Below are 6,967 nucleotides of genomic sequence, written 5' to 3' on the forward strand. Positions count from 1 at the left end.
CGTATGTGGGACTCTCTATCTTCTTGGGTAGATTCTAGATCGTCTTTCATTTTGTTAGTGAGTAGTTTTATTATTAATAAGTCAAGTCAAGAATAATAAGAGAACTGTAGGAGCTTGCCAGGACGGCTTGGTAAGCAAGCTACCTGTTATGTAGGCGCCAACTCCCAGTTCTTTCTCTTCTTTCTTTTGGCGGCATGGCCAAGCGGTAAGGCAGGGGACTGCAAATCCTTTATCCCCAGTTCAAATCTGGGTGTCGCCTGACCCACAAAATACTTTTATTTCTTATTGTACTGATTGAACTCTACAAATTCTTGCCCTGCATAAGCAAAGGAAAAGAACTAGGCCTGTCGATACTGGATTTTTCTGAATGCCTTAAAGTCTGATGTATAGTTTCAAAAAGCAAGTCGTTTTTTCAAGACAGTGTTTTTCATGCAAGGGTAGAGTCTCAATAGAAGTAAGGACTAGGTGTTTTAGCAGCACTGGTTTATGCATAATAGCTAGGTAAGAAAGCACAGTATTCGAGGGTCAGTAACTAGAACTAATAGAAGAGATGGGATAGTGATATTTCTTGAAATAGATATATATATGGGATAGTGATATTCCTTTCACCGAGCAAGAAAGAGATGGGATAGCTGATATGAACTGTCAAGAAAAGAAGGCACTCATCTTTAGCGTGGATATCATAGGTATAAATGAAAGAAACAACTTCCTGATTCCTGTTTCTTTAGCGTGGATAGGATCTAATAAGCAAGCACCGGTCAAGTAGAAGCAGAAGCAAGGTAGGTCAAAGATAAGTCACGGATAGAAAGAAAAGCACTGCTTTCCTGTAGAGGAAGACTCTCTTCGGGGAAGAGAGGATTGATTTCTCGGACAACAGCGAAGGGAAAGAAAGGGAGAAGCAGAGGAAGAACATCCGGATTGAGAGCAGGTAGGACTTTTGACCCTATACGTTGACCCTAGAGAATCATACTTTGATCAGATTCAGATCCGCCAATGAGGAGAGTGACTCGGATGCAGATACTTACAAGTGCCAGATGCGCTAGACGGCTTTCTAATAAGGTTGGCTTGGATGAAGCGAATGTTGTTGTGATACGGCTCTCTTCTCTTCTGCTGTACTAACGAGAAGACTAACGAGAAGGGCTTTCTTTCCTATGAACCGAGGAAATGGAATGCATGGTTGCCTCTGGCAGAGCGGTGGTATAGACTATCATACCTCACAGAAATGTACCCCCTTTCAATGTATGGCGGAACCCTTATCAGGTGAAGTGATGGTCCCAGGGCCAGAATCTCCTGCTGCTGAATTCTTGGCTGAGAAACAGCAAATGATTGCGGCGCGGAAGGAAAATTGAGCTCAAGCCCGGGAAATTTGCAGATCAACACAGAAGTGAGAGATCTTTGCGGTGATATGGTCTACCTTAAGCTACAGCCATACAGGAAAATTCTGGGGTCAGGAACGAAGCTAGCTAGAAAGTTCTATCTTTCTTATTCTTCAGAAAATTGGTCCAGCAGCCTTGCGCCTCACACTGCACAGATTCACCCAGTCTTCCATGTGAGCCAATTTCAGAAGCATCTTGGGCCTAAAGCTGTTCCCACTTCCTATGGTCACCTCAGATGATCAAAACGGAACCATTTGCAGTGTTGAGCACTCGTTCTGTGTCTTGACGGTATGGGTGGTGAAATCTCAATGGAGGATCAAATTAATCTGGGCGGCAGAAGACTCAACTTGGGAAGATTGCAGTTTCATTCAAAGCTCTTTTCACAGTTCGACTATGCTATGCAACGCTGAAGGCTTGGTTCCCAGAACCGATATTCCTTGAGTTGAGGATGAGGACAAGGATTGCCTTCAAGAGGGGAGGCCTGGCCTGTCATGAGAAGAATCGAGGACCGTCGATGAAGAGCATCCAACGGCCATGATTCCATTTACTTTACCACCAGTTTACGTTTTCAGTTTACGCTTCCTCTCTTGCTTACATTTCGTTTACAGAATTGCAGCTGCTGTAATCGGGCTATGGCTATAAAAGCCGAGACTTAGAGAGAGAGGATAGCTAGCTAGAGAGAGAGGGTAGTGATTCTCAAGATCGAGATTAGTGGGCAGTGCCGGTATCAGGAATGCTGGTAAAGAGTTTGTCTTGTCATTCTTGTAAGGTGCGCCAGCTTAGTCTACGGTGACCTTTCCCGGTTGATAGGTTGCACTGCCGTGAGTAGATAGGGTGAAATGCTCGGCTCGCATTATCATTATATAGATAGATTTCTAGCATGAAAGCCGTATAGCGTTAGCGCATCCTCTGAGATTTCTTGCTTGTCTGAGTTCACATCCTTGTTGCGGGGAAGGCCAGCCCTAAAACTGGTATTGGAATGACCCGAACTTCACTTAACTTAAGTAGAGCCCGCATCTCGTCACGAAAGATATCTGATGAATATCACACGGCCGAATCTTCATTTGAGAATACCCAGACCTGAAGTCCATGGAATAGCTGATACGCACCCTGATATTGGTCAAACAAATCATCGATCCTGGGCAATGGCTACTTATTCTTGATTGTCACTTCATTGAGAGAGCGATAGTCCACACATAGCCTCATAGATCCATCCGCGCTTTTGAACAAAGAGCGAAGGCTTTGACAAGTAAAGGCTCGGGAGCTAACAAAAACCAAGGATCAAACCAAGTTTAGCGCAAACAGCAACGGGAAAGCGGCCCTTTTGGTCCGGTTGCCCGGCGTGTAAAGGACTTTCTACGAGGATAGGAAAGAGTGGGGAGTGAAAGGTAGTTTCGCTTTCCTGTTTGAGTGCCAATTCCATGCAATTCAACCTGATCCATTTTATCCCTTTCTCCCAGGTGCAAGTCTATTATTGAGGAACTGCGAGCTAGAGCTTACTCAACCCAACTCAAAATGTGTCGGTTACTTCTTGTGTTTACAGCTCAAATCTCTATGGTCGTCTTGACATCCAATTGCTGCAGCTCAAAATACCCATTGCCGGCGTGTCCCAAGACTACTACCTACAAAAGCAAGCCCTAGTCTTTACAACTGCTACTGTAGCTATCTATACCAATTCCCTAGTACCACTGTCAATGCCATGCCCTAACTTCTATTCATATCCAGTAAGAACTCCAAAAGCAAGTCAACTCCTATTAGAGTAAGTAGTAAGTAGAGTTTAGGAGGTTGAGGAGTGGAAGCTTGCTGTGGCCTAAAGGCTAGTATCATAAAGGTGTGTAAGTTCAACTCTTGTAGAGCCTCCATCGGATGCCGAGTATATTGCGTATTTGCTCGTCCCTTCCGATAGAAAGGATCCGTTTTCCGTTCTTGGGATGGATATCGATGACGAGGACCCGTTACCGTATCTACAGCAGGGTAGGGATGGCTACGTTATAGGATTAAACAGTCTTCCATAAGCCTACTACTACCGATACCGATACCTCAACGAATAGAGATCTTGTCTTTCGCTCTCCTCCAACCAAAAGTGCCACATTACAACCGCATTTACTTCACTTTACTTCTCTGCATGGGGGGTAGACCCTTAAGCGGATATTGAGAAAAGGAGTTATTCGGTAAGTTGCTTTCAAAGGAAAAACAGTGGTTTTTTTTGTTGGGCTGTGGTTAGAGTTGTTTGAGGAACCGAGCAACCTCGCGCTTACCCGAGTAAATTCATGGCCTAAACGAACGATATCCACTACTGGAAACCAAAGAGCTGATTAATGAGACTTTTTCCATTCAAGGCCTGCCTATGAACCTATACCGCTACAGGAAACTTCCTGATTTACTAGACTTCTACAAGCTACCTCAACCAGTCTTGTCCGCTAGAAAAGTGCCGGAATTCGGAGAGCACTTCAAGGCATCGAGCATAAACAAGATACGATGGAACCTCACCTGCCAACTACTTTTTACTTATTACTTTGTCGAAATGCAGGCACTCGGGGGAATACGTGAGAAAGCTATACTAATCTTTAAAAGATACGAATAATTACTCCACTTCCCTTCGAGGATGGTTCCAATACTGCAATGGGCAACCCGTACTAGACCTCTCTTTCACTTGTACCTGTACTTGTGTTGCAACCTAAGCGAGGAATAAAGACTTGTTCTAGTTGCCCTGGTTGGCCCTGCGCCATAAGCCCAAAAGTGCCGGAAGACAGACCCCTCAAGGATGGAACAACTACCTTGACTTGCCTTGACTTTCCAACCCGTTACTGCACTTTCCAATCCTACCCAGCCGAAAGCATATTCCGGGTTTTCCTCATTGTTCAATCCAATAACCCTTCCAATACAGGAAGTACGATCTATCTATAACGATTCTTGGAGGGTTCGAGGTGTGCTGCCTTTCATGATTAATGATTTCATAAATCAATTGAACTTAACAGGTAAATACCGTTTTGGTCCCGTTGTTTATTATCAAATAAATATTAAGGAGATTCCGCCTTTAATCTATGATGTGATTCGTATGGAAGCATCGAAGGGCTATTTATGGTTGGATGAAAGGAATCTGGATACTCATAGTCTTATAGGAGTGTATAAGTGTAGAGTTCCTATGGACCTACTTGTATTGAAGGGGTTATCTAATGTTATTTTAACAACAGTTATTAAAGCTCAGCCTAACATTTCTAAATTCAAAGATCTGAAAGCCATGCATTACGCATTCTTGAATCGACAAGAAAATGTCGTTAAAGTCGTTAGTATTGATTTGAGTGATTGTATGAATTATATACCTACTTCGCGTATATTAACATCCCAGAAATTTACAAACCAATATGGAGTATATTTCAATCTGGTTGAACGGATTATAGATCTCCCTATCTATGACTTTCATAATCACTGCTTTTTCCCCTCCACGGGGTTAACACCTATAGGTGAAATAACACACGTTATATTGCATAATTTCTATCAGAATACTGTAGATTCCTTGCTCGAGTCTCGGTATCCGGGGATCACCTATAGTCGATACGGTCATGAACTATTTATTCTTTGTAAACAAACTGACGAATTCACAATCGACGATTGTGACATAGATAACATATTAGAAGTACTAGATCTATATAGTGTAGATATTAAGTGGTCGTCCGATGGGTTATTACTGGCCGACAACAATGACAAAGCTCTTATCCTTCATGAGGATGGCTGCCTTGAGGTGTGGAATTCAGAAGACATTTGATCATGGTATCCCTATTGTAAGAATACCCGCGAAGGTAAAGCTAGATAGGTCTACTCGGCAGATAGGAAAGCCTACCTCGCAGAAGATATCTACCATGATGCTACTCGGCTCTTAGAGGACTGATCGATCTTTTTTCAACTCGCTACTCATCTCCAGCTAGTAGATTAGCTCTTCTCTTCCTGAACTTACACCCGGAAATATAGGGTTATAACGAAAGGTTAATAAAAACTCAATCTTTAGTGATATGTATTGATCATGACAAATATCATTTCAACTTGAAATAATCAAACGCTAAATCTACGCTATACGCTTTATACATCACTAATAGAAATGGAAATAATGAAATAAGCTCTTGAATGTTTTCCCTGTCTCAAGGGGGGAGAAACATCTGTATTCACAGCGAAAGAAGCCCACTTTCCCACACTTCTTTCCCACACGGCTACCAAGTAGTTGGTAGTGGTGGCCTCGGTATTTGTATATACCTACTAAACCGGGATATAAAATATGTTTTATGCTGAGAAAGCTGCAGGGAATCAGTTGAGTAAAACAACATTTAATAATGGATGCAGTAGTCATCCTCGCCTTTATCAAGCGAATCCGCCTGAGTACCATTAGTATTATCACAACTCCATACAGGATCACTAGCTAAGTCAAGATTCTTCTTGTATTCCAACCATCTACTAACCCCTTCATCTGAAGAGATATCATCAGTATACCTCATGTATACCTTGATGATTTTATCACGACAAGATTCCCATCTAACTAAAGATATTTTTTTAGTTTTACTCATCCATAAACATGAAAAGCACTTAAGAAGAAGATCTTTCGGAATCACTATAGATTTGATTCTATCCTTAGTAATATCAACACTTCCAAAATCGGGAATCAATGGATTCTGTAAATCAATCATCATACGATATAACATAGAGCGCTCTTCCACGGAGAAGAAGTGTTTATCTTTAGGATGTTCGTTTTGTATTGCAGGTAGAAGTATATGATCAAATAAAAATTTGTTTATTATGATGAGTGGGTGCCCCATACGAAAGATTGATTCCCTATAAAGGGTCGGCAAAATCCAAGCATATTCAGGCATAGTTATAAAATTATCATGTACTGCGTATATAGGAATTGAGGAAGCATTCTCGAGTTTATTGATAAACTCAACAAGCTGGATAGCAGTAAATGCATCCTTTTGATGGATGAAGTTGGCAAAGGTTGAGGTTGAGCTCTTTCTAATATCGTTATCGTTTAACGGTACAAGCATTTTAGCCGATGTTGTTTTAACCTCCTTTTCGTTATTTTTGGTTGTTTCATACTGTATTTTCATTTTTACGCGTTTACGCCGCTTATATGTTTGCAGCGTTACCCAGTACGGCGTACTATATACCACCGGTTTATCCTGTCCTGCTCCAAACCAGCTAACATAATTGATAAGATCCATAAGATCTTTCATTTTTCCAAAATTCTCTTTCCAATATGTAGAAATATGTTTTGAAATTAGGTTTATTCCCTCGGAATCCGACTTACCCTTTAATAGATCTTCAACATCCTTTTTTAAGGTATAATCGGTTTTCCCATACATCATGGGCATAAACATTTTCTTTACCACATTGCGATCAAATATACTAACAATCTTAGCTAATACACTTTCTTGATCTTTTTCATTACGTGTAAGTAGTTTAATTACTAGTTCTATCTTTTCTTCAGCGATGAGATAGTTTATTAAACAATCCCGCATGAATTCATATATATCCCTGATATATCTGCCATCCGTATTTGGGGTTTTTAAAAGATTTGTATGTATCCCATAATCAATATCCAACAA

General features: G+C 41.3%; 1 non-coding gene across 1 annotated transcript; it reads left to right on the forward strand.

The window, feature by feature from the left end:
- Window positions 1–188: 188 nt before the first annotated feature.
- On the forward strand, window positions 189–259 carry TRNAC-GCA (transfer RNA cysteine (anticodon GCA)). The gene has a single exon. It is a non-coding gene; the product is annotated as a tRNA-Cys (tRNA).
- Window positions 260–6,967: the final 6,708 nt, after the last annotated feature.

This window comes from Zea mays, unplaced genomic scaffold (genome assembly GCF_902167145.1).
Source record: "Zea mays cultivar B73 unplaced genomic scaffold, Zm-B73-REFERENCE-NAM-5.0 scaffold_335, whole genome shotgun sequence".
Classification (NCBI taxonomy): domain Eukaryota; kingdom Viridiplantae; phylum Streptophyta; class Magnoliopsida; order Poales; family Poaceae; genus Zea; species Zea mays.